The sequence below is a fragment of the Trichechus manatus genome, unplaced genomic scaffold (assembly GCF_000243295.1).
Source record: "Trichechus manatus latirostris isolate Lorelei unplaced genomic scaffold, TriManLat1.0 scaffold00107, whole genome shotgun sequence".
Lineage (NCBI taxonomy): Eukaryota > Metazoa > Chordata > Mammalia > Sirenia > Trichechidae > Trichechus > Trichechus manatus.
Window position 1 is genome coordinate 4223228 of NW_004444043.1, and position 26376 is coordinate 4249603.

At 40.4% G+C, this 26376-nt stretch overlaps 1 protein-coding gene and 1 non-coding gene across 2 annotated transcripts in view; both read left to right on the forward strand.

The window, feature by feature from the left end:
- Positions 1–26376, forward strand: part of PRUNE2 (prune homolog 2 with BCH domain) — a 305962-nt gene that overhangs the window by 102848 nt on the left and 176738 nt on the right. The window lies entirely within an intron of this gene.
- On the forward strand, positions 10748–10818 carry TRNAG-ACC (transfer RNA glycine (anticodon ACC)). Its single transcript has one exon. It is a non-coding gene; the product is annotated as a tRNA-Gly (tRNA).

Below are 26376 nucleotides of genomic sequence, written 5' to 3' on the forward strand. Positions count from 1 at the left end.
AATCCACCAGCCACTCCTTGGAAACCCTATGGGGCAGTTCTACTCTATCCTACAGGGTCTCTATGAGTCGGAATCGACTCAACAGCAATGGGATTTTTTTATATATGTACGATTCACTGGTTTTGCTTCTCTAGAGAACCCAGCTAAGACAACATTAGTTAGATTTTTCACATTGTGTCAATATTCTCATTAATTGTGATCTGGTTGTTCCTTTTTCAGTACTCTAATTTCCCTGCACCTTTTTCTTCTTGTTTTTGCTTTGGATTAAATGTTGACCTTTTGGACACGTACAGGTGTGTTTTTCAGTAGAGCACCAACCTAATGGGTAATATCCTTTATTTTGTGTGTCACTCTGTTAAAAAGTGATTTCAGGGGATAGTTTTGATTCAGAGTTTAAAGAGTGTCTTAGGGCTGTAGTCTCAGGGAGTCTTCTGGTCTCAGGTGGTCCAGTTAGTCTGGCCATTTTTAAGAATTTGAGTTTTGTTCTGCATTTTTCTCCCATTCTAACCAGGATCATCTATTGTGTTCCTGGTCAGATTGGTCAGTGGTGGTAGCCAGGCACCATCTATTTCTTTTGTAGACCCCAATTCTTGATATGAGGAAGAGTGTGGGCATATAAGAAGGCAAGGAATTGAAGGTGACTATCTTTGGAGACTATTTGTCAAAAAAAGGGAATCACTTCTGGTATCCAGAACTATGTCATTAAGTCCTAAACTTTCTTCAATAAATCCTTTCGTTCTTTGACTACTACAGTCTGTCATATACAGGGTGTGTGTGTGTGCAATTTATGTGTTGTTAGGTATGAGCACTGGTGGCACAATGCTTAAGAGCTCAGGCTGCTAACCAAAAGGCCAGCAGTTCAAATCCACCAGCCACTCCTTGGAAACCCTATGGGGCAGTTGTACTCTGTCCTTTAGGGTTGCTGTGAGTTGGAATTGACTTGACAGCAATGGGTTTTGGTTTGTTTTTTTAGATATAAGCACAGGGTGACTAGAATTTGAGGGGATGCTAAGCACTTATGTGTAGCAGAAGTAGATCTCTTCATGACGTAGCATAGCAGAAGTGCTCATAGATTTTTTTATGTAAACAAAAGAAATTGTGTTTTTTTTTTTTTACCATCCAAGAAAAAGTAGAACCTTGATGTATGATTCAAAATTTACTTAGCTGGTTTCATGCACTTTCATACAAAGCTGATTTCATGCAAAGTGAAGAGGACTTTTAAGCACTTATGGATGAAAATCAAAGACTGCAGCCTTCTGTATGGTTTACACCTCAACATAAAGAAAGCAAAAATCCTCACAACTGGACCAAGGAGGAACATCATGATAAATGGAGGAAAGATTGACGTTGTCAAGGATTTCATTTTACTTGGATCCACAATCAACACCCGTGGAAGCAGCAGTCAAGAAATCAAAAGAACACATTGAATTGGGCAAATTTGCTGCAAAAGATCTCTTTAAAGTGTTAAAAGGCAAAGATGTTGCTTTGAGGACTAAGTTGTGCCTGACCCAAACCATGGTATTTTCAGTCGCCTCATATGCGTGCAAAAGCTGGACAATGAATAAGGAAGACCAAAGAAGAATGGATGCCTTTGAATTATGGTGTTGGCCAAGAATATTGAATATACCATGAACTGCCAGAAGAACAAACAATCTGTCTTAGAAGAAGTACAGCCAGAATGCCCCTTAGAAGCAAGGATGGCGAGACTACGTCTCACATACTTTGGACATGTTATTAGGAGGGACCAGTCCCTAGAGAAGGACATCATACCTGATAAAGTAGAGGGTCAGCAGAAAAGAGGAAGACCCTCAGTGAGATAGACTGACACAGTGGCTGCAGCAATGGGCTCAAACATAACGACGATCTTGAGGATGGTGCAGGATCGGGCAGTGTTTCATTCTGTTGTACATAGGGTCACTATGAATCAGAACGGACTCAATGGCACCTAACAACAACAACACGTGTTTTGGCTGATGGTATCATATTTTTGACAGTTATTAATTTTTGCTCAGATTAAGAGTAGATGGGGCCATCCTGCAGCTAGAGATAACAGGTCATGTTTAAAGTGTTGAACAACACTGAGTAATTAGTCTTTGAGCTCTTTCTTAGTTGAGCACAAAACATCACAGCTACTCCTGCTCCCCTCACCAGTTACTGCTGGGGACTCAGCTCTTCCTTGGAAGACTTGTCTTCCCCACTCTCTGCTCTTCAGCTAGAGATACCAGGATTGCTCGTGCCAATAATACATCCTGGATTGTTACCACTTTACTGAGCTTTCACAATCATAAGTTGTACTAGCATCTTCTGACAATACTCTTTGGACCACATCATGGGTTTTCTCTCTTTTCTCACTTTTCATCTTTCCTTTCCTTAGTGGGTTTTGCAGTTTTTTCCTTTTCCAGAGGTCTCTATGCCCCTTTTCTGCATGTTCACATGCTCCCTTTCAGAAACATTACCCCATTCTTTACTGTCACTTCTCCTGCCTGGTTTTTACCATTCCTCCTTCCTGTAACTTCACAGCGCACATTTGCAATGAAAACGCCAACAGAAAGTCTTTCTGTATGTCATCAAAATGCTGAAATCCCCATTAAGTGGGGGTATTTCTGGTACATTTTCACCTTATTTGGGGACTTCTCCTGTAAGTTCACAATCGCCTTTGGGGAAATGGGCATATTATCAAAGGCATTTTAAATAATTTATGTAATACTGCATCTTATATAAATAAAAATTTAAAATTGTGCATTTATTGACCGACAGAATAATAAGCAGGCAAATCTATTGTTCTGAAATTCTTTAATAGGAGGAGGTAAGTGATTCCTCATGTAGGAAACTGAGTGTCAATGTATAACTTTCTGAGAAATAAGCTCTACAGCATTGGTAGAATTCAGTACATCTCTTGTCATTGCCCTTGAATAAAGTTATTTGAAAAGCTAGAGTTCTTGGGAGGTGCAGACAGTTAACTTGTGCAGCTGCTAACCAAAAGGTTGGTGGTTCAGGTCTACCCAAAGGCACTTTAGAAGAAAAAACCAAAACCCATTGCCATCAAGTCGATTCCTACTCATAGAGTATAACTGCCCCATAGAGTTTCCAGGGAGCGCCTGGTGGATTCAAACTGCTGACCTTTTGGTTAGCCAACATAGCTCATAACCATTATGCCACCAAAGGTCTGGTAATCTACTTCTGAAAAAGCAGCCATTGAAAACCCTATAGAGGACAGTTCTACTGTGACCCACATGGGGTCACCACGAGTTGGAATCGACTTGATGGCAACTGGTTTTTGCTTATTTGGAAAACTAATAGCTAGACTTTGGTGCTAGCCATTTTAATCATCCCATAAGATGACAAAGAAACCAGAAAACAGCTTAGTAAGTAAATTTATTCTCAACTTTAGCACTGCTGAGGGAATTAGGAAATAGCATTTCACAAAATATGTCTGTGACATTTTGAATTTTCTTCATAGCACAGTATCTAATTCTCTTCTGCATCTCTCTTTATGCGAAGGGAAACCCTCAGGACATACTGATATGCTGGGATGACTGCTCCTTCACTCTGTAAATACATTTTTTAAGTGTGCTGTAATATCATTTTGATGGTTTAATTTCTGGAAGGATTTGGCTAATTACATTTCTAGGAATGTACTCAGACCAGTTTTAGCTGCCTGGTGTTACTTTTAATAGCAGCTATTGCTTACCTTTTCTCTTCTTTATTTTTTCTCTCTCCTGCCTTCATAGTTATTTTGCTGATTTGGGGACTTGACCTTGGTTTAAATTAGTTTGTCTGTAACACGCCTGTGAATATGATGCAATATTTTAATGGTTAATTACTACATTGTATCAACTTGTCATAAAAAAGCAGGCTTCAGAATTAGAGGAATATTGTTCCCTTTTCCTGTGAAAGAAGAAATCTTTATAAAAGAGAAACAGCCAAATGTGTTAGTACTAAAATGCCCCTTTCCAATCCAGGTAGGTAAATACTGAATTGGTTCCCTAAGTAACAGGACTTTTTTAGTACACACTGAAATGAAATAATAAATTTATACCAAATAGCCAGTGGCAATTCAGAGAAATAAGAAGATTCAAACAAAGGAATAATTTAGGATAGTTACTTTCTAAAATAGACTCTATTTTGTTATTCCTTAGTCAACAGCGATTGCCAAGGATGGCTGTGCAGTGTTGAAGTGTGGATTAGCATAGGTCAGTGGTGTCGCCTAGTGGTGGAAAAAGGAAAACAGATAAGGTGCTAGAACTAGGATTTGGTAATTTATTATTGTCTTCTTTTATTCTTTCAAAAGAATAATTTAATGCTTATTGCACTCATAGCATGGTGCTAGTCAGTACCTTGAATAATTTAAATTTTAAAAGATAATTATAATGATATCCAACATTCATTGAATTTTTACTACGTACCAATGGGATTTTTTTGGTTTTACCATACATTTTACTTTGATTTTCTCATGAATCTCTGCAACTAGCCTTTGAAATGAGTCTGTTATTATTTACAAATGAACTTTTAAAGAATCTTCTAGAAAGGGCAGTTCATGACATTAAGTATATGTAGCTATGTTTTGCCTCTCTAAATTTTAGACTAGCATTCTTTTCATGACACCATTATGAAATCTAAGTTTCAGTTTCCTCATGAATGCTTATCCAGGCACACCTATGCATGATCCTTTTTCCATTGTCCTGACCTTTAAGAGTGGTTTCCTTCTATCCCAAACAAAAAATGAGAAGTCACTTTGTACCTACCTGCCCATGGAGCCCAGGCAATAAGCTCACAATCTCCACTACAGTCATTAACATCGCCAGCTTAGCCTACAGCCTATCAGATTGGCTGAGACCCAGAGTCCTAGGGACACCAAGGTTGAAGAGAAGGGCATGAACGCATGCACTCATTTCATCCATCCCTTAAGATAGGCTTTTGTCATCAAACATTTACTGAATAGCTACTGTGGGTCTGAAATATGAACTAGATGCTGCTCTGCAACGGTTCCTATCCTCCCTAAGCTTATGAGTGAGTGGTAATTCTAATTGGCTCTAATGGGCCAGTACAGGATAACATAGGAGCACAGAGCCTGATTTGGAACGGGGAGGCAGATCAGAAAATGTTCCTAGGAGATGATACTGAAGCTAAAATGTGAAGGGCATGTAGAAAAACTTGCCTAGGTAAATGAGATGTGGGATGTTATGGGAGAAGGGGGAGGTTGGATATAAAAGGGGTAAGGTGAAGGAAGAATATTCCAGGCACAGAGAAGAACATACACTAAGGTGGAAGGTGAGAGACAGCATAGTTACTGACTCTGAGTTAAAAGCTCCAGTGAAATGGCTTTATCTCCAGTTTCTGGGTCTATTCCAGATTTATTCCTGGGCCACCTGGTGTGGAGACTTGTGCTGCACAAAGACTGGGACGGGTGCAAGTGGGAGGAAAATGGGCATTATAGGTCCATCTGTGGCAGGTGGATATTCAGAACAGTTTGGAGGTGACAACAGAGACAAGGCTGCATGGCTTTGGCTGATTGATGGTGGGGAGAACGTGGATCAAGTTTATTGGCAAAGCATTTGGCTGATTCTCATTTGGTCCATCAAGGATAGGGCTGAAGTTTTTGCCGATTGATCCAGAGTAAGCAAATGTCTTAGTTTCTTAGAGCTGCTGTAACAAAATACCACTAAGAGTGTGGCTTTAAAGAACAGAAATTTATTGTTTCATAGTTTTGGAGGCTCTAAATCCAGTTAGGGTATTGGCTGTGTTGATTGCTTCTGAGAACTCTGAAAGAGGAACTGAGCTATGCTTGTCTCCTAGCTTCTGCTGGATCCTGGCAATCCTTGGCGTTCCTTGGTTTATAGATACATCTTCACATGTTGTTTTCCCCCTGTGTCTGTTCTCCTTTTATAAGACACCACTCAGGTGGGATTAGGACCCACACTACTCTGGTATGACCCCGTGTTAACCTAAGCCTGAAAGGAAAGGGAAAAGGGAAAGAAGCAGTTACCAGAATGTGGAAGGAGAAGGTTGAAAAGAGAGGGCCACACTGAGAGGAAACTGTGGTCAAGGAATGGCTCCCTCAAGGTGACACAACACGAAGGAAATGGAGGAATAAACACTCTGCCCTCACTTTCTTTCCTCCTCCCCAACACCTGTTCCCGTTGACTGAAATCAACAAGAGGCCAGAGGCCAAGGAAAACCCTCGATGTAGTCCATAAAGTCACTGTGCTGTGGAACAGAGCCAGGTAGAAGAGACTGGCTGTGGAGGGACCAGAGGAGGACAACTTGGAGAGATGTTCAATTAGAAGGCCCTGCTGATGCACCAAAACACTGCTTAAACCTTCCTAAAGTGATCTATGAGACCACGACACAAATTTTTCAAAAGAAGTAGATGAAATCTGGTTACAGTGCTTTTAAACCTCTCACAGTCTTCGAGGGAATAAATGGATTGGAATTTTAAAGTAGAAAAGAGGACAAATTTTTAAACATGTGGGTGCTGTGTTATGTAGGGAAAGTATATCATCCTGTGCTTCAAGCATGGACAAAGAGTTTTCAAAGTACCACTCAATGAGATTCATGTGAGTCCCTTTCAGTTTGGGGGACACATTGGGCATGCATTCCACTGCTCCTTGGGAAACCTAAGGGGCGAGAGAGGTGCTGACTGGCTGTGTTGATATGGAGCCTAGACCAGGTGGCTGCACTGAGCAGTCTGCACCCTGAGAAAATTGTCAGAGTAATGGATGCAGGAATATTTACAATAGGGTCAGATGTGGGCCATGTGCGAGAGAGTCACTGTGAATTTTTCTTAGCTCCTGTCCAAAAGGAGTGACTTGAGGTGAAAAAAAATAGATCTCAGCGAGAAGCTAGAGGCAGGGTCAGCTTCTTAGGGTTGGGGAAGTTATTAACAGAAATGCATTTCAGATGTCTAGCAATGCAGAGTAGGTAGGGGATGGAGAGCTCCAACAGGCCTACAAACAGCCCATAACAGAAAGTGTCAGTATAAACACCTATTAGAGGGCTTGTTCAGTGGTAGAATTCTTGCCTTCCATGTGGGAGACCTGGGTTCGATTCCCGGCCAGTGCACTTCATGAAGAGCTACCATCTGTCTGCCATTGGAGGCTTGTGTGTTGCTCTGGTGCTAGACAGGTTTCACTGGAACTTCCAGACTAAGATGGGCTAGGAAGAGAAAGGCCTAGCAATCTACTTCCGAGAATCAGCCAGTGAGAAGCCTATGGATCACAATGGTTTGATCCGCAGCTGATCATGGGGATGGCGCAGGACCAGGTGACATTTCGTTTCGTTGTACATGGGGTCTCTGTGAGTCAGGGGCCGACTCAGTGGCAGGTGACAGCAACAAAACACCTGTGAAGAGCAGAGAGCTTTCATGTTAAATAGTCCAAAGCCTAACAGTCGAGTAATAATTTTCCTACTCATCTTTTCTCATCTTCTTTGTTGTGCTCTAACCCTGAAAGGGTCAGAAACTGCAGTTAGCAAGATGAGTGAGGAGTAGAAGGGATAGGTGGGAAATTGTGAATAGGAGGTCAGACTCCTTCCCACTTGTAACAGGCCTTGCTGAGGGAAAAGGTAGAAGTTTAACTCTATACAAATTGCAATATTGACTATGACATGGGCTTGGACATTCTGACTACTAAATTGAGACTAGATTTTGTGAATTGAAATGCATGGGAAGCTATGTTACTAAGAGTATCCAGAAAATTCATGCAGTGTGCCTGAGTTTTTGCAAAGAATCAGCAAAAATCAGGTCCACAGAATGATCCTACAATTGCAGTTTATGAGTCTTGCTTGTTCTAACCAGTTGCCTTGCATTCGACTCCTACTAATGGTGACTCCATGCGTGTCAGAGTAGTATTGCACTCCATAGGCTGATTTTTCAGAAGTAGAATGCCAGGCTTTTCTTCCAAGGCACCTCTGGGTGGACCTGAACCACCACCTTTCAGTTATCAGCTGCGCATGTTAACCATTTGCACTACCCAGGGACTCTGTGCTTGTTCTAGATATTTGTATATACTCTATGGAGAAAAACAAGCCCCTGCTTCCTCTAGGGAAACCCTGGTGGTGTGTGGTTAAGAGCTACAGCTGCTAACCAAAAGGTTGGCAGTTCGAATCCACCAGGCGCTCCTTGGAAACCCTATGGAGCAGTTCTACTCTGTTCTATAGGGTCGCTATGAGATGGAATTGACTCAACGGGTACTGTACGCTACCTTTAAGGTAAGAAAGATGGGCCTATCCCTTCTCACATTCCGTACATATTCCATATAGACAATTATTTTCTCTTCAGAACATTCTTGATTTTATGTATATAAATATTATGAACAGAGAAAGGAGCGAGGGGGGGAGCAAAAAATGTGATTTTGCTTATATGCCTAATCTCCTAAGTTTATCCCTGGGCCTACAGCCTTCTGGTTGTGTGAACCCAAAATGAAGTGACTTGAAGCTGTACCATACTTGATAGGAAAGGGTGTTGGTGTCGGCGTGAATATTAAACACTGCTGTGCCCAGGACCAAGTTTTGTAGCATATTTTAACTACAAAGAAAAAAAAAAAGCTATCTTCTTTGACAGAGCAAGAGCACAGTGTTAGAACTTTCCAGTTATCAGTACCTTTTTTTTTTTTTAAACTATGTGAAGCTTTCTCTTTGGTATTTAATTAAGTCTTATTTGAAAGTTTGAACTTTTGATATTCAGCAATTATTGTTTGATTTTAGTTTCTGGTATTTGAAAACTTTTCTCCCATTTTATATTCATATATGTGCCGAGCACCAAGATGGTACATGGATTTGTTTTTGTTGCTGAAAGAAGCAAGTAAACATGTGAACATTTAATCTTGCAGTAATGGAATGGGAAACAAAATTCTCAGCAACTTACAAGCTGTTCAGAGAGATTTTTCCGCTGCCTGTTGTGAGAAGTTAGGGTATGTAAAATAAATGATGTATGGAGCTGTAGGAATGCGGCTTTTCCAGACTACCTTATGTCTAAGGAACATTAAACATAGGGTTCTCGTTTAGCAAATAAATAACCATTCATTTCAATGGCTGCATAGTCTGGACTTTCGTGCATATTTTTGCAAAGATAAGGAGAGGCCATTAGGGATTTAATATAAAATAAATCGCCAAGGGGTCTTCTTGTAGTCCTTGTCTTTCTGCCACATGGTGTGTTACTAATGTGCATAAATGGGCTTAAATGAATTTGTTATCTGTACTACATTTGCAGTATGTATATATTTATATATTATTTTTTAATTGTGTTTAAAAATAAAACATTAAATACCTCATTTTGGAGAGTTGAAAACATAGAATACGTAAATCAATCTGCTTCAATTAGTATTAAAAATGTCAGTATATTAGATTTGCCCATGGATGTATTTACTTCACAGAGTTTAATGTATTTTAGTTTTGTGATCTTGGAGGTAGCCGTATGGTTAATTTGTCACCTTATAAGAATAGAATGTTACAATCCAAGCTCGATTAATGACATAATGTGTAAGCGCCATTGAAAAAGTCCATGTCTTGGTTGTTTTATTGATGCTCTAGGTCAGATTGGAACATTATCTGCCTGAAGCACTGATGGCCTGGGCTAACCAAGGAGCTTTGCTGCTTTGCTTTCTTCTTGAGTTACTCTCACCATTTTTACAGTTACGGAAAGAAAGTGGCAGGAAATGTTCTGCATCATTTAAAACTATTTGGCAGTATCTATTATTGCATCCACAAGGTAGTTGTCATACAGTTTCCCTTAACATATTTATTTTTTCACAATGGTAAGTGGAAATTAATAAGTTATAACCTGGTAAGGTTTAAAAGATAGGTATATTCTTCTTTAGATTAGATTTCAAAATGATCCCACGTGGTTTTGATAACATTTTAAAATATAGTTACTCATCTCAGAAGAAAAGCTTTGATGTCTGCCCAGTTGAAACAGCTTTTGTTAAAGAAATCATCATTTTTATGAAATCAGTTACCTAGAGATGCCAATTAATTTATTACTTTTCATTAATAATCTGCTAAATGATGCTGAATTGCTAAATCCATGCTAAGTTTTCTATAATATATATTATACATAAACTATGGCATAAATATGCTCCCTTGATATTCTTTTCTCCTAACCAATATTATTTGATTTTCAAAGGGAGCAAAAAACTTTCTAAATCACACGCAGCTGATATTTTCTTTTTAAGCCGTCTTGATGCACTACTGTCAGATGTAGAAATGTCACTCAATTAAAATATTTATTAGATAATTATTAGACCTTGTTAATAGCTTTCACTTATGTTTGTTTCTGAACACAAATGAAACCACTGTTTTATAATCTAATACAAGGAGAAAGGCAGTTAGTGAGCATGCGTGTGTAACCTTTGCATTTGACTGGTAAGGAAATACTGCTTATTTTGACTTCTCTAAATCTGACCAATTTATCATCTGGAGGTTGTTATTCTTGCTTTTATCACTGCTTTGCTGGTGATGTTTATGGGGTGTGGGCTTTAACAGCAGGTGGTGTTTTTAGAAACATGTTAAATGTAAAGCGTGTGTTGTAATTTATTCACATGCTATTCGGTGTTTGTTTCCACTCTAACAGCATACGCACACAACCTAACACTGGTAAGTAATTTTAAATAGGTAAATATTGCCCTTGATTTTTTATCAGTCCAGGTGAACCAACATTTAGGGAGCCAAGGCTTGTGGCAGAGGTGAATTCTATATCCAGGGTATCAGAGAGCAGTGTCCACCTTTTTGGAGGCACTAAAAAAGAGGAAGGACATTGGTGGTTCAGTGATAGAATTCTTGCCTACCATGCAGGAGACCCAGGTTCAATTCCTGACCAATGTGCTTCAAGCACAGCTACCATCCATCTATCAGTGAAGGCTTGCCTGTTGCTATGATGCTGAAGAGGTTTCAGTGGGAGCTCCTGTCCTAAGACAGACTACGAAGAAAGGCCTGGTGATCTATTTCCAAAAAATCAGTCAGTGAAAACCCTATGGAACACAGTGGTCTGATCTGCAACAGATCATGAGGATGGCGCAGGACTGGGCAGCATTTTGTTCTGTTGTATATTGGGTCAGAGCCCTGGTGGCGCTGTGGTTAGGCATTTGGCTGCTAACCAAAAGGTCAGCAGTTTGACTTCACCAGCCAGTCCTTGGAAACCCTATGGGGCAGTTCTACTCTGTCTTACAGGGTTGTTATGAGTCAGAAACGACTCGACAGTAATGGGTTTAGTTTTTTTTTTGGTACATCGGGTCACCATGAGTTGAGGGCCAACTCGACAGCAGCCAGCAACAATGTGTATTTTAAAAGGAAATTGTTTTTTTCCTGTTTGATTTTTAGTAATATTTTCCCACATGGTCGATATGCCAATTCAAAAAAAAAATTCTTTGATGGTTACCAGGGACGGGAGGGGGAGAGAAAGAAAATTACTAAATAGATAGAAGACACGTGTTAATATTGGTGAAGGGAAAGATAATCCACTACATGAGGGAAGTCAGCAAAACAGGACTAAGGCACGGCAGTACACTGAGAGGAACGCAAGAACAAAGGGCAGCAATGGCAATTACGATAGCTTCGATAATCCTGCAACAAAAGTAGTAACAAACAGTAATTTATGAATGGATGCATAGGCAGATAGATATACCAAGAGGTGTGGGAGGGAGTAAAAGAACACACCCACCTGCAGATAATAGGTTTGGTGGTGGGTATTTCTACATACGTAACTGTAGGTGCTGCTTATATAGTAATATAGGCAATAGAGCACACAAGGGCCACAGTCAGGGAAGCCTATTAGACATAACCAAACATCTCATGGGTTGCAGTTCCTAGGCTTAAAGGTGAGGGACCATAGACTCAGGGTTCATTTACGTCAATTGGCATATCATAGTTCGTAAAGATAAAGTTTTGCATCCTTCTTTGATGAGTAGCGGCTGATTTTTAAAAGCTTGAGAGCAGCCATCTAAGATACATCTATTGATCTCTTATGGTATGGAGCAAAAGAGAGTGAAGAAAACCAAAGACTCAAGGGAACAAATAGTCCAAAGGACTAATGGACCACTTGAACCACAGCCCTGAGACCAGAAGAACTAGATGGTGCCCCCCTACTGCTACCTACTGCTCCGACTGGGATCACAACAGAGGGTCCCAGACAGAAGAAAATTGTAGAACGAAAAATTGTAGAATGAAAAATCAAATTCACAAAAAAGACCAGACTTACTGGTCTGATAGAGATTGGAGGAACCCCTGAGACTGTCACCCTAAGAAAAACAGGAAACTGGAAGTCAAATGAAAGCACTCAAGGCTAGAGATTTAGATATATAAAACATTTAAATTGAAGTGATAAATGAAGCCCATTTAAATTTTGGGGGGGATAGCTTTCAAACTGATTTGGGAATTCTAGTTCTTTTAAATACACTTTTCTGAAAGAAAAAAGAAATGCCAATTCAGTCAAATCTCAAATTCAGGTGACCTATCAAAATTAGAAGTATCAACTGCATAAAAAAGCTTAGTCTGTCACAGAATTCTGGCAAAAAGTGAAAACCATTCATTGCCGGCAATAACTAATACAAAAGCTACTTAACCTCACAAGGGTTAGCCATCCATTTCCAAAACACAGAATAGCACTTGTGGGTGACAATTAAATGTGAAAAAGAAGAGTTGGAAAATTAATTTGCATATTCTTTTATTTTAAATGATAATGATAATATCCTCATTTGTATTTTGCTTTGCTGTTTCCAAATAAATAATCAATCATGTCTCTGATGGAAAGAGAGAGAGGGCAGGGGTTCTAATCCCTGAATCTTTGATCTGTCGGCCACGGCTGCTGCATATTCCAGATGAGTTTTTGTCCTGTGGGGGACATCCCAGGCAAATGGACACCTGGGCAGTGGTTCTCACTTCTTCTGTGGTCAGTGAGCCCTTTCTAATGCTAAAAATATTTTCTGCATGTCACATTTGAGTATCAATAAATTATAAACTATACTAAACAAGGCAATATTGATTGTAAATAATTGCTACTGAGCAAAACAGAGTTTTATAGTATCTGTAAAAGTATTCACAGTTATCACATAACTCATTTGTTTGCCCTTCTAGTTGGAACCACAAATGAGTGGCTTTAACAAACAGAAATACTTATTTTCTCACAGTTTAGGAGGCTAGAAGTCTGAATTCAGGGTGCCGGCTCTCCAGGAAGGCTTTCTCTCTCTGTCGGCTCTGGAGGAAGGTCCCTGTCTCTTTTGAGCTTCTACTCCTGGACAATCTTCATGTGGCTTGACATCTCTCTTCCCCTGTCTCTACTTGTTCACTTGCTTGTTTAATCTCTTTTATATCTCGAAAGAGATTGATTTAAAACACACCCTACACTAATCCTATCTCATTAACATAACAAAGAAAACCCATTCCCAATTGGGATTATAACCACAGTTATAGAGGTTAGGATTTACAGCACATATTTTTTGAGGACATAATTCAATCCATAACACCCCCCACACATGAATCTCATATCCTTCCCTGTTCAGTATTCCATTAAGTCACTCTAGTAACAGTTCGTAAGCTCAGTTGATTGAAAATTTGGCAACATCCTACGAATAGCTCATGGCAGATTCCCCGAAAATCTCTAATCTTAAATTTTGATTTCATTGTCCTATATTGTCCTTAGAAGTGAGGATGGCGAGTCTTCGTCTTATGTACTTTGGACATGTTATCAGGAGGGACCAGTCCCTGGAGAAAGACATCATGCTTGGTAAAGTAGAGGGTCAGTGAAAAAGAGGAAGACCCTCGATGGGATGGATTGACACAGTGGCTGCAACAGTGGGCTCAAACATAACAATGATTGTGAGGGTGGTGCAGGACTGGGCAGTGTTATGTTCTGTTGGACACAGGGTTGCTGTTAGTGGGAACCGACTCGATGGCACCTAACAACAAGAACAACATATATGAAGTGCCTTACCCTGGTGACCTGGACAAGATCATGGGTGATTTTCCAAGAAGTTCCTTTGCCAGTGCTAGCAGCAGGCTGGGTGGTCTCTTAGGTCCCTTAGGGGTCTTACCATTTCCAGTATGCATATAGTATGCAAAAGTTGAACCAGAGGAAAGAGAGATTTCACACCAACCTAGACCATTTGTTACAAAAATAAATTCTCCTCCTTGTAGATCTCTGGCCCTGTTGTGGGTTTGAGGAGTCTCTGATGCCAGCAGGGAGAATGTGGGAGTGTGAGCTTAAAGTGGCTCTTTGAGGCGCCACCTTGTAGGTCCCTGAGAGCCTCTGGATGTTTAATCTTTTAGCCTTTTTTCTTCTTCATAAGCACTTCAAAAATGGCTTTAGAAATTCCCAACTGTTGTATAGAAGCTCATGAAATTCCGTTCCATGATGCTTTTTTCATGGCATAGAAGAGAGGAATCTCATTCTGAGGCCTTTCACCCTACATGTTTATCATATGAGTGGAATTTGTAAAAACAAACAAGGAGGCAAGAGTCCAGAGCAAAAAGGTGAGAAGTAATTAAAAAAAGGGGGTCACTAAAGGGTGTCTGCTATTAGGAAGGAGAAGGTGATTGCTAGGCCTCCCCCACCCCATCCCCCTTCCTACCCTGCTTGTCTTTGCATGACTATCTCAGGACTTTAACACACCAAATGGATATTCCAGCTGCTTCTTCTCCCTGCCACTCAGAAATGAAATTCTGGACCTATGTTGAAGTCTTGGAGATCATCCTACCCCAGGGAAAGCTCAGGGAGTTTCACATACTCAAGAATTACTGCTGCTTTCTGGCTGGCAATGACTAAACCAAAAAATAAAAACACCAAGCCCATTGCTGTAGAGTCCATTCTGACGCACAGTGACCCTGTAGGACAGAGTAGAACTGCTCCGTAGGGTTTCCAGGGAGAGACTGGTGGATTCAAACTGCCAAACTTTTGGTTAGCAGCCAAGCTCTTAACCACTGTGCCACCAGAGCTCAGCCCTTATAACCCTACGTGCTTGGGGAAGTTCAAGAACTGTGAAAGGGACACGTAAAAAAATTCCGTTTCCTATTTTCAGTCACTGCACCAATCAGTTACAGACACTTTTCACAGTCCCTCTTCTTGGCTATTTAAAAATCTCCTTTGGAGTTGGCAGAATTTGTAGTTTGGGTTTCCATTACAGGAGTATTACGCTTTCTTAATCAATTTACTTGGCAAAATTTTATTAATGATCACCTATCTTTTGTAAAGAAAAGGATTTCATTTACCCAAGTTATACACAAACTTAACTTACATATGAGAGTTTGGGCTAAACTTCAAAATGAGGCATCTGTGCAATGAGGAGTTGGAATAGTGAATGATTTCCCTTTGATTTATAAGAAGCCATAATTGTTTCTTACAGAGTCTCATCGATCCACTATCTGTCTGTCTGAATCTTGTCTCAGAAATTTTCCCAATATGAAAAGCCAGAGTCCAGGGCAGAAGTGAATAATTCATACCAAATGATTTCTGGCCATTTGGTTAAAAAACTATGTGTAATTTTTATGTATATTTGGGCTTTTAAATAATGGGATGTACTAACCATCTTGTATAGAAAATGGGATACGTGATTAATTGTTGTTGTTGTTGTTAGGTGCCATTGAGTAGGTTCTGACTCATAGCAACCTTATGTACAACAGAATGAAACACTGCTTGGACCTGCACCATCCTCACCATCGTTGTTAAGTTCGACCCGGTTGTTGCAGCCACTGTGTCAATCCATCTTTCTCTGACCCTCTACTTTACCAAGCATGATGTCCTTCTCCTGGGACTTGTCCCTCCTGATAACACATCCAGAGACTAAGTCTCACTATCCTTGCTTCAAGCACTCTGGTTGTATTTCTTCCAAGACAGACTTGTTCATTCTTCTCGCAGTCCATGGCATATTCAATATGCTTTCCAACGCCATAATTCAAAGGCATCAATTCTTCTTCAGTCTTCTTTATTCATTGTCCACCTTTCACATGCATATGAGGAGATGGAAAATATCATGGCTTGGGTCAAGCGCACCTTAGTCCTCAAATTGACATCTTTGCTTTTTAACACTTTAAAGAGATGTTTTGCAGTAGATTTGCCCTACACAATACACATGGATTTCTTGACTGCTGCTTCCATGGGCACTGATTGTGGATCCAAGTAAAATGAAATCCTTGACAACTTCAACATTTTCTCCATGTATCATGATGTTGCTTATTGGTCCAGTTGTGAAGGTTTTTGTTTTCTTTATGTTGAGGTGTAATTCATACTAAAGGCTGTAGTCTTTGATCTTTGTCAGTAAGTGCTTCAAGTTCTCTTCACTTTCAGCAAGCAAGGTTGTGTCATCTGCGTATCACAGGTTGTTAATGAGTCTTCCACCAGTCTCGATGCCACATTCTTCTTCATACAGTCCAGCTTCTTGGATTATTTGCTCAGCATACAGATTGAATAAATATGGTGAAAGGATACAACCCTGATGCACGCCTTTCTTGATTTTAACCTACGAAGTATCCCCTTGTTCTGTTCAAAGAACTGTCTCTTGGTCTATGTTCAGTTTCCTCATTAGCACAATTAAGTGTTTTGGAATTCTTATTCTTCACAATGTTATCCATAATTTGTTAAGATCCACACAGTCGAAGGCCTTTGCAAGGTCAATTAAACTCAGGTAAATATCTTTCTGGTATTATCTGCTTTCAGCCAAGGTTCATCTGACATCAGCAATGATATTCCTCATTCCACGTCCTCTTCTGAATCTGGCTTGAATTTCTGGTAGTTCCCTGTCGATGTACTGCTGCAACCACTTTTGAATGATCTTCAGAAAAATTTTATTTGCATGTGATATTAATGATATTGTTCGATAATTTCTGCATTCTCTTGGATCACCTTTCTTTGGATCGGGCACAAATATGGATCTCTTCCAGTTACCTGGTTGGCCAGGAAACTGTTTTCCAAATTTCTTGGCATAGATGACTGAGCATCTCCAGTGCTACATCCCTTTGTTGAACCATCTCAATTGGTATTCTGTCAATTCCTGGAGCCTTGTTTTTCACCAGTGCCTTCAATGCAGCTTGGACTTCTTCCTTCAGTACGACCGGTTCTTGATCATATACCACCTCCTGAAATGGTTGAATGTCAACCAATTCTTTTTAGTACGGCGACTCTGTGTAATCCTTTCATCTTTTCTTGATGCTTCCTGCGTCATTCAATATTTTGCCCATAGAATCCTTCAGAATTGCAACTTGAGGCTTGAATTTTGTCTTCAGTTCTTTCAGCTTGAGAAATGCTAAGTGTGTTCTTCCCTTTTGGTTTTCTAACTCCAGGTCTTTGCACATTTCATTATAATATTTTACTTTGGCTTCTCGAGCTGCCCTTTGAAATCTCCTGTTCAGCATTTTTACTTCATCATTTCTTCCATTCGCTTTAGCTACTCGACATTCAATAGCAAGTTTCAGAGTCTCTTCTGACATCTATTTTGGTCTTTTGTTTCTTTCCTGTCTTTTTAATGACCTTTTGCTTTCTTTATATGTGATGTCCTTGATGTCTTCCCACAACTCATCTGGTAATTAGTGTTCCATGCATCAAATCTATTCTTTAGATGGTCTCCAAATTCAGGTGGGATATACTCAAGGTCATATTTTGGGTCTTGTGGACTTGTTTTAATTTTCTTTAGCTTCATCTTGAACTTGCATATGAGCAATTGATGGTCTGTTCCTCAGTCAGCCCCTGGCCTTGTTCCGACAGATGATATTGAGCTTTCCCATCGTCTCTTTCCACAGATGTAGCCAATTTGATTCCTGTGTTTTTCATTCAGTGAGGTCCATGTGTATAGCCGTCATTTATGTTGTTGAAAAAAAGGTATTTGCAACGAAGAAGTCATTGATCTTGCAAAAGTCTATCACGTGACTTTCAGTGTTGTTTCTATCACCAAGGCCATATTTTCCAACTACTGATCCTTTTCCTGGAGCCCTGGTGACGTAGTGGTTAAGAGCTTGGCTGCTAACCAAAAAGTCAGCAGTTCAAATCCAACAGCCACTCCTTGGAAACTCTATGGGGCAGTTCTACTCTGTCCTATAGGGTTGCTGTGAGTTGGAATTGACTCGACGGCAACAGGTTTGGTTTTGATTTTGACACCCTTGCTAGGTAAGTTCATAGCATCTTTACAAGCCTGTCCCTTTTGAAAATCAGACTGGAAGGAATAGCAGATATGCTGAAATTCTGTAGGACACCATGTTGTTTGGAACAAAGAGTCATGAAGTAGGAATTAAGAAACTGGAATTCTCAGCCTAGATTTGCCATGAACTAGCTGGATGAATTTAAGCTAGCTCTGAGTTTTGTTTTTTCTTTTTTGTTTCAAGAAAAATAAGGGGTTGGGTGTGAGAATGGAGGCTATTAAATTAGATACACTCTACAGGCCTTTGGAATACAAGTTCTATGATTCTAATTGTAATCCAATTCCAAGGGATGACACGGCAGGTGACTGAACAATGCCCAGTGTCCCTGCTCCTATCAGTGCCACCCTTCAGGATTCCACCTCCCCACTGTGAAATTCCTCACACTTCACAGTGTTTCTCTTGTCTGAATGGCACCTGGTTGGAGGTGTGGGATTCACCATTTTGAACCAGTTCTGGCATCTTCTACGACAATGTGAGTTGCCGTCAGTGGCTCTAATGAGATAATCCCTAGATGGGAATGATGAGCTTTAGTTTAGCTTGCGTTGATTTTATTCTTCTTCTTAGTCATTGATCACCCTGTCAGGCATACATTTGTCAACTCTCCACCCCTCTTACAGAATACATGTATAACTTTTGCTGATATGCCTTCTGTTTGGTTAATAACTCTCATGTCTATTACTTGCTGTGTGCAGTATTGTTTACACTATTTACTTTATTCTTTGTATACACATCTCCTAGAGTTTCAAAGCGTGTCCTTTTGTATACGTTTGTGTACTTATCTCCTAGAGTTCTAGAAATTTGAATTAGCCTAAGAAACAATGCTCAGAAACCTCCCTCTGTCCTCTGCCCTATCTACCTATTACAAAATGCAGAGAGGTAACTAAACCCCACACGGTGTAAGAGACTTAGATTTGGGTTTCAGCCGTTCTTTATACTTGCACTTTAACTTTGGACAATTTCTTTAAACCTCCTGAGGTTCAGTTTTGTTCTCTGTGAAATGGGATAGTAATACCCACCTTTCAGAGTCATTGTGGGGATTAGAAAAGAATGTAATCAAAATGAAGCCTCAAGTTAACACATAATAAGCTGGCATTCAGAGTGGCTAACATAATAATGTCTAAGCCTAGAAAGAGGAAAAGAAACCTTTACATTAAAAGACCAAAAAGAAAAGAAAAAGTTTATAAAATAGTTGCCATTTATTGGCGAATAATATCTTTAATACATAAAGAATATTTACAAATTAATAAGAAAACAACAAAATCCTTATCTTAAAATGGACAAAGAGCCTAAACAAATAGCAAATAAATTCATGAAAATACATTTAGCTTTATGAGTAATGGATAAAATGTGCATTGAAAATCATAAGGTATTAGTTTTTTATTGTGGTTAAAAATACAAATATTTAAAAATGTTTGCCGCTTTAGCATCATTCTTCATGTGTTCAATTCAGTGACATTAACTATGTTCACCATGTTGTGCAACCATTTCCAGTATCCGTTTCCAAATTTTTCCATCACCCTTAGCAGAAATTTAATACCCTGTAAGCAGTGACTCCTTCTTGCCCTCCATGATGATTAGATTTTGCTAAAAGAATTTTTAATTTTTTTTTTTTAAAACGCTCTCCAAAATTTTTGAAATGGCGTATCTTTGGCTATGTGTATTTTCACAAAAGAAAAAAAAAAAGTTGAGAATTTAGAGGGTGAAAATGTTGTGGGGTTGTTAACCAATGTCATAAAACAGCATGTGTGTTACTGTTACATGAGAAACTATCTGTTCTGTAAGCCTTCACCTGAAGTACAATAAAATATTAAAAAAAAACAAAAAAAAAACGCTCTCCATGGTATTGCATCCCTAGTGTCAGACTTCTTTATCTCTGCCAAATCCATGCGATTTTGGGGTGCAAGGAGAATTCTGCAGCCCCTCATTCCCACTGCATGCTCCCTGTGAGACATCCTGCAGGGAGACCCCTTTTGCCCTTGCTCCGTGAAGTGTGCAGGAAATGCTGAATGTCTGGCTACTTTCTTAGGCCCTTTTGGGAAAGTGGGCACACATCACTGCTGCTTGGATACACTCAGACCTCTCTGAGCTATTCTATCGTGCTCACTCCCACCCTCCTTCTCCCTCCCACCCTCCTTCTCCCCTGCTCCAGCCCTTTCTCAGAGTCCCTCCAGCGTCTTTCTCAAGGTCTCACCCTCATCAAAGCTTTCTTCCCTCTCTCTTCCCCTTTCTTAGTCAGATACTTTTGAATCCAGTCTGGAGGCAGGATGGTTTGGTTCTTCCGCATCTATTGTTTATTCCTTGAGTTCTTTCTCTGCTTCGTGAAGCCATGACTAATGGTCTAGCTTCAATGAGACCAAGGCCAAAGGTTAAAAAGGAAATCCGGGATTGAAAAGCATACTGTCTCCTATATTAACATTCTATCACCTACTGTATCTCTTACTTCCTGTGCGTGTACTAGAATATAAGGACCATAAGGGCAGGCCTTCCCTTTACTTGACTATAATACAATAGACTATACCTATATTCAGAGTCTGTGAGAAGAGCAGACAGTTAATGTGCTAGGCTGCTGACTGAAAGATTGGAGGTTTCAGTCCACCCAGAGGTACCTTGGAAGAAAGGTCTGGTGATCTACTTCTGAAAAATCAGTCATTGAAAACCTTTTGAAGCACAGTTCTACTCTGACACACATACGGTCGCCATGAGTAGGAGTAGACTTGATGGCAGCTGGTTGGTTAATATATATATTCAGAAGCCACTGAGGAGAGCTGAGTTTTCTCTGGTCAATCTGAGCAAGCTGGCCAACTAGGGGTAATGAATTTCAGAACCCACCAAAACGAAGAAACAATGGCTGCCCGGGACAGTTTGACTCCAAAGATCAGTTATAGCCAACTATAAACTGAGGAGAGTGAGGAAAGGGTGCAAGTGAAAAGACGAAAAAAATCCATTGAGTGCCTGCTCCTGGTCAAGGCAGCGTTAGCTGCTTTTATGTGTGATCCTGCTGAATCCTGGAGTGTTTATTCATTCCCATTTTACAGATAAGGAAACAGAGGCTTGCAATGGTTGAGTGATTTCTCACACTGATGGCAGGTGTGTGAGCCAGGAGCCAAACAAAGCTTGTGGAAAGCAGAAAACTAAAAGAAAACTGTCAAACAGCGTAATGCTGTGGTTTTGTTTGAAAGCCAGAATCCAAACTCTCCACATAAGCAAGGAGCAGTCTCTTTGTGAAGATCAAATAGCAGCACGTTTTTCATTTCCTTCCTGAGTTGTTCATTTAGAAGACAATCCAAAAACCCAAACCCACTGCCATCAAGTCGATTCTGGAAAAAAAAAAAAAAAATTTCTTTTTTTTGTGTCAGAAATAAGAGAGAACAGAGGAATGCATGGTTCTCTAAATATTTGTTCTGATAGATTTTGATAATCTCCTTCAGACCCCTGCCCCATATTATACCTCCCAATAATAATGAAAAATGGAAGAATAAAAGAGTCATTTTTAAAACTTGAATTCCAGATAATAAGAAATATGCACTGTTCTTGACTTCAAAAAGTTTGGCCATTAACAATCTTCCATTGTATTTGGAAGCCTCATTGGATTTCTAACCGTATTGTTTCTTGAATGCTTGCTGGATAGTATGAGCTCCAAATAAACTGAACAGAATTAATTCAAGAATTAAAAAAAAAAAAAAAAGCCATTTCTCCTTGTGCGTCTTGATCCGATATTTGCCATATGGGCGGCTCAGCATCACTCTCACAGTAGGTCTAATTTATGACAAACACACATCCACCTTCACTGAATACAAGAAGGCACAGCCTTCCTCCCCTTGTTTTCAGTCTCTGCTTTGCCCACCCTGAATCTAATTTACTTAAGGGCGGATTTCCTGACAATAGGGGTGGGCAGTTGGCTGCAGCTGGTGAGTAGGAGAAAAACATCAGCTCTGTCAAATCGTACCTGGAGAGGAGAAGATTAAGAAGTCTTCTTATGGCCTGTTTCTTGGATTTGGGAACACACATGTCAGACAGAGGTGACTGAACAAATATTCTGATGTTTTCCTGGAGTAAAGATTCCCCATTGCCAACTAGGCCATTGCAGCTAGAAGTTCCGCAGTGTTCCATAGTTGACTTACTGTTAATTGGTCTGTTGACTCATTCATTATTTCAATAAACCAGGCCCTATGCCAGGCATAGGAATTGCAGAGACTCAATGAAGAAACATGACCTCTTGAGATTGTAGCAGAAGACAGACATGTTATAGAAAATTGTTGTTGTTAGTTGCCATCCAGTCATCCCCAGACTCACGGCAACCCTACGCACAACAGTGTAGCACACTGCCCTGTCCTGAGCCATCCCCATGATTCATTGCTGATTGGACCATTGTGATCCATAGGGTTTCCATTGGCTGATTTTCAGAAATAGATCACCAGGCCTTTTTCCCTAGGGTTTTCATTGGCTAATTTTCAGAAGTAGATCATCAGGCCTTTCTTCTTAGTTTGTCTTAGTCTGAAAGCTCCGCTGAAACCTGTATAGCATCATAGCAACATGCAAGCCTCCACTGACAGACAGGTGGTGGCTGCGTGTGAAGTGCATTGGCTGGGAATTGAACTTAGGTCTCCTATATGAAAGGCAAGAATTCTACCACTGAACCACCACTTAACCCATTTTAGAAAATTACTTGGAGTTAAAATGGGTGCCTATTGGGACTATGAACAAAGTCGGTCTGGAGGGTTCAGCAAAAGCTTCATAAAGGAAAAGAAGGTTTGAGCTATTGGGACAAGGACTTCCTCTCAGTTCCCACTTCCATCTTGCATTTTATGGGCCCATCTGGAGAATGTCACGTTGCAGCTTTCCAAGACCAAATTAATTAAGAAGTTATCCCATCCCTGCTGCCTTTGCTTTTTGATGCCTTAGTCATGGTTGCCGCGTAGATATTATTCTTTGTAAATATTGGCTACACATTAACCCGAGGGTCTTGTTACCTCGTACTTAAAACCAAGGCCTAGAGCTCCTCCCTGCCCAGCCCCTCTGCACCTAGAGCAGCATCAGGTACCACAGAGATGCTTATTAAAAGTTGGTTGACAATCGTTGTTGGTGCTCCAGAGCTGGGGCTTCTAACTGTGAGCGGAGTGGCCTGGGCAGCAGGATGTTATTCAGTGAGAAGCAGAAAAACATCACTGACCGGGGTTATGGTCTCATGGCCTTGAGCATGTGGGAAGACCTCATGGGGATGCTTGGTATCCAAGCCAAGAGCTCTCTACCTTGCTCCCAGGTAGACTCCAGATGGAGAAACCTCTAGAGATGCTGCATATTCCAGCAATCTTTTCTCTTTTTAACGTTGCTGCTGATTCAACAGTTTCCATTTGCAAAGGGAAGCTTCCATATTGGAGCCCTCTAGAGTAATAACTTTTGTTTGGAAAGAGAGCATGATTGCCTGATACTATGGGAAGACCACTGGATGAAGACCTTGAACTCTGGGATTTGAGTCCTGGCTCCACCACCTAATCAAAAACAAAGCAAACAAAAAAATAAAACAGGTGCCATGGAGCCAATTCTGATTAATGCCAACCCCATGTGTGTCAGAGTAGAACTGTGCTCCACAGGGTTTTTAGTTGATGATTTTTCAGAGGTAGATCACCAGGCCTTTCTTCCGAGGCACCTCTGGGTGGATTCGACCCTTCAACTTTTTTGTTAGCAGCTGAGCATGTTAGCCGTTATCACCACCCAGGGGTTTGGCAAGTCAAAACTTGTTTTGTGTCACAGTTTCTTCTTCTGTAAAATGGGAATAATTGTGATTTCTCTGGCTATGTCAAAGGGTTGTGAATTCTGACGGAACAATGGATGTGAAGGCTTTTGCAAAAGGTAAAACACTACCCAAGTAGAAAGGATCATTTGGAAAGTGAAGTTTCCTGATTTTTATATCAGCTCAAAGACGGCAGTGCCCTTGGAAGGGTCTTGTCTTAAAGCTGTGCATGCTGAACATTTTCATAAAAATGTAACAGTGTCAGTTGTCCATATCAAAATATAAGGGTGGAGGAAATTACGAGGAAGCCTTAAACTCCTACTCCGCCCCTCCTTGAACCTTCCCCTGGGAGAGAATGCTTCTCAGGAGTTTGTACTTGCCCTTCTTAGTGAGGCACAGACAAGAGAGCTGTCTCAACTCCATCTTGACGCTTATATACATATCCTTTCCTGAGACTGGGACCTGATTCATTTGACTAGATGAATTTCAAACTGGTAATAATAATTAACAAATTGCACGTGCTTAAATAGTGTTAAGCACTGCTCTAAGTGCAGGGGAAAGACGGGACAGTCTGCTTCCGTAAAGATGACAGCCTTGGAAACCATATGAGGCAGTTCTACTCTGTCATATAGGGTTGCTATGAGTCGGAATCAACTCAGTGGTAATGGGTTACTGCTCTAAGTGCTTTCTATGCATTTCTTTAATGCTCCCAACACACTACCATCAACATCCCCATCTTAGAGATGAGACAGATTGAGTTTTTCCCCAACAACACATGACTACTGAACAGATGAACCTTTCAACCCAAGAAGTCTGGCTTCAAAATCGAGCATGCGACCACTATACTATACTAGACTGTGCATCAGGAAGTTTCACAAAGGGGGAATGAGTAGCTCGAGAGTTTAAGGTCTAGTATGCTAATTATCAGCTGGCTTCACAAGCTATTTTTAACATTTTAACATTCATGCGTTTACTCAAGGTAACTCTACCCATGAGAAGCGATGTGTCCCTTTTCACTGGGATATCTATTTGATGAGTTCACATCAGTTACTTCATGCTGTTTTGACTCATATCTTCAGTAAAAATAGGGGAGTAAATGATTCCCTAGGAACTGCCATATCTTTAGAAGATAAAATCTTTCAAAGCAAGGGGCCCTGGGAGTTCTGAGGTTCTCATAGTCTGTTACACAAATATTACAAAATCTGGTGAGGGCACCAGGAACTTTAGTTGCTGGTGATGGTTTCAGAGACCAGTGACTCATGAACAGAATCTTGAAGGATGAAGAGGATTCAGGTGGAAGAAAGGGAAAAAAGGCCTCCTAGACAGAAAATGTTCTGAGGCCAAGTGTGAAAAAGAAAGTATGGTGTCTGTGGAAATGGCAGGAAGCTGGGTGTTGCTGTGGCGTAAGGAGAGTGGAGAGTGTGGTCAAAGATGAATGGGTTAGGAGAGGCTGGGCAGTGAAGGGCCGTGGGCACCGTGTTACAAGGGTTGGGTTTCTCTGATGGGCAGTGGGAGGCTGGACTAGGGCAGGAAGAGTCTAGTGGCCGTAGGAGCACTGCAGAGGCTGTGGAGGCTGTTGGAGCTCCTGAAGGTCTGAACCAGAGTGATGTCATTAGTTATGGAGAAAAAAAAGGGATGAGGTTTCCTAACTGTAGAAACAGATACACAGAGAAGAGTAAGAGGAAAAAGTAAAATATATTTCGCTATCTTAAAGGTAGCTAGGTCAGTGTTAGTGCAGCGGGAGAATTTTTGTCTTCCAGGTGGGAGACTCTGTTCGACTTCCGGCCAATTCACCTCATGCACAGCCACCACTGTCTGTCAGTGGGAGCTTATGTGTTGAACAGGTTTCAGATGCTGAACAGGTTTCAGTGGATCTTCCAGACTAAGACAGACTAGGAAAAAAGGCCTGGCGGTCTACATCTGAAAATCAGCCAGTGAAAACACTATGGGTCACAACAGTCCCATCCCATTGTGCATGGAGTCTCCATGAGTTCAGGACAACTCTACAACAGCTAGCTACATATTAAAGATAATAATAAACATGACAAATGGTCAAATTTTTGAAAGTCAGCAGTAAGGATGAATTGATACTAAATTGAATAAATTGATACCAAAGGAAATAAAATATCAGTAAATTTGAAAAAGCTAACATATGGTGACTCTGCCTAGGAACCACAATTTCTCACCAACAAGGACGGTAACAAATGCTAAATATAATAATAAAATAATAAAGAGAATAAAGAACATTTCAGTGATAAAAGAGTAATAAAAACTGTAATAAAGAATCAAAGTGAAACAGTATGCCAAAACACTGCAAGAAAAAGTAATATGGAATTAAGATGTTGGAAACATAAAAGGTTAGCAAGTTTAAAAATTGATAGGACAGATAAAAAGTGTGAGTTCCCACAGAAAAAAGACCAGATTTACTGGCCTAACGGAGACTGGAGAAACCCCAAGAGTATGGCCCCCAGACACCCTTTCAGCTCAGTGGTGAAGTTATCTCCGAGGTTCACCATTCAGCCTGGGAGTGG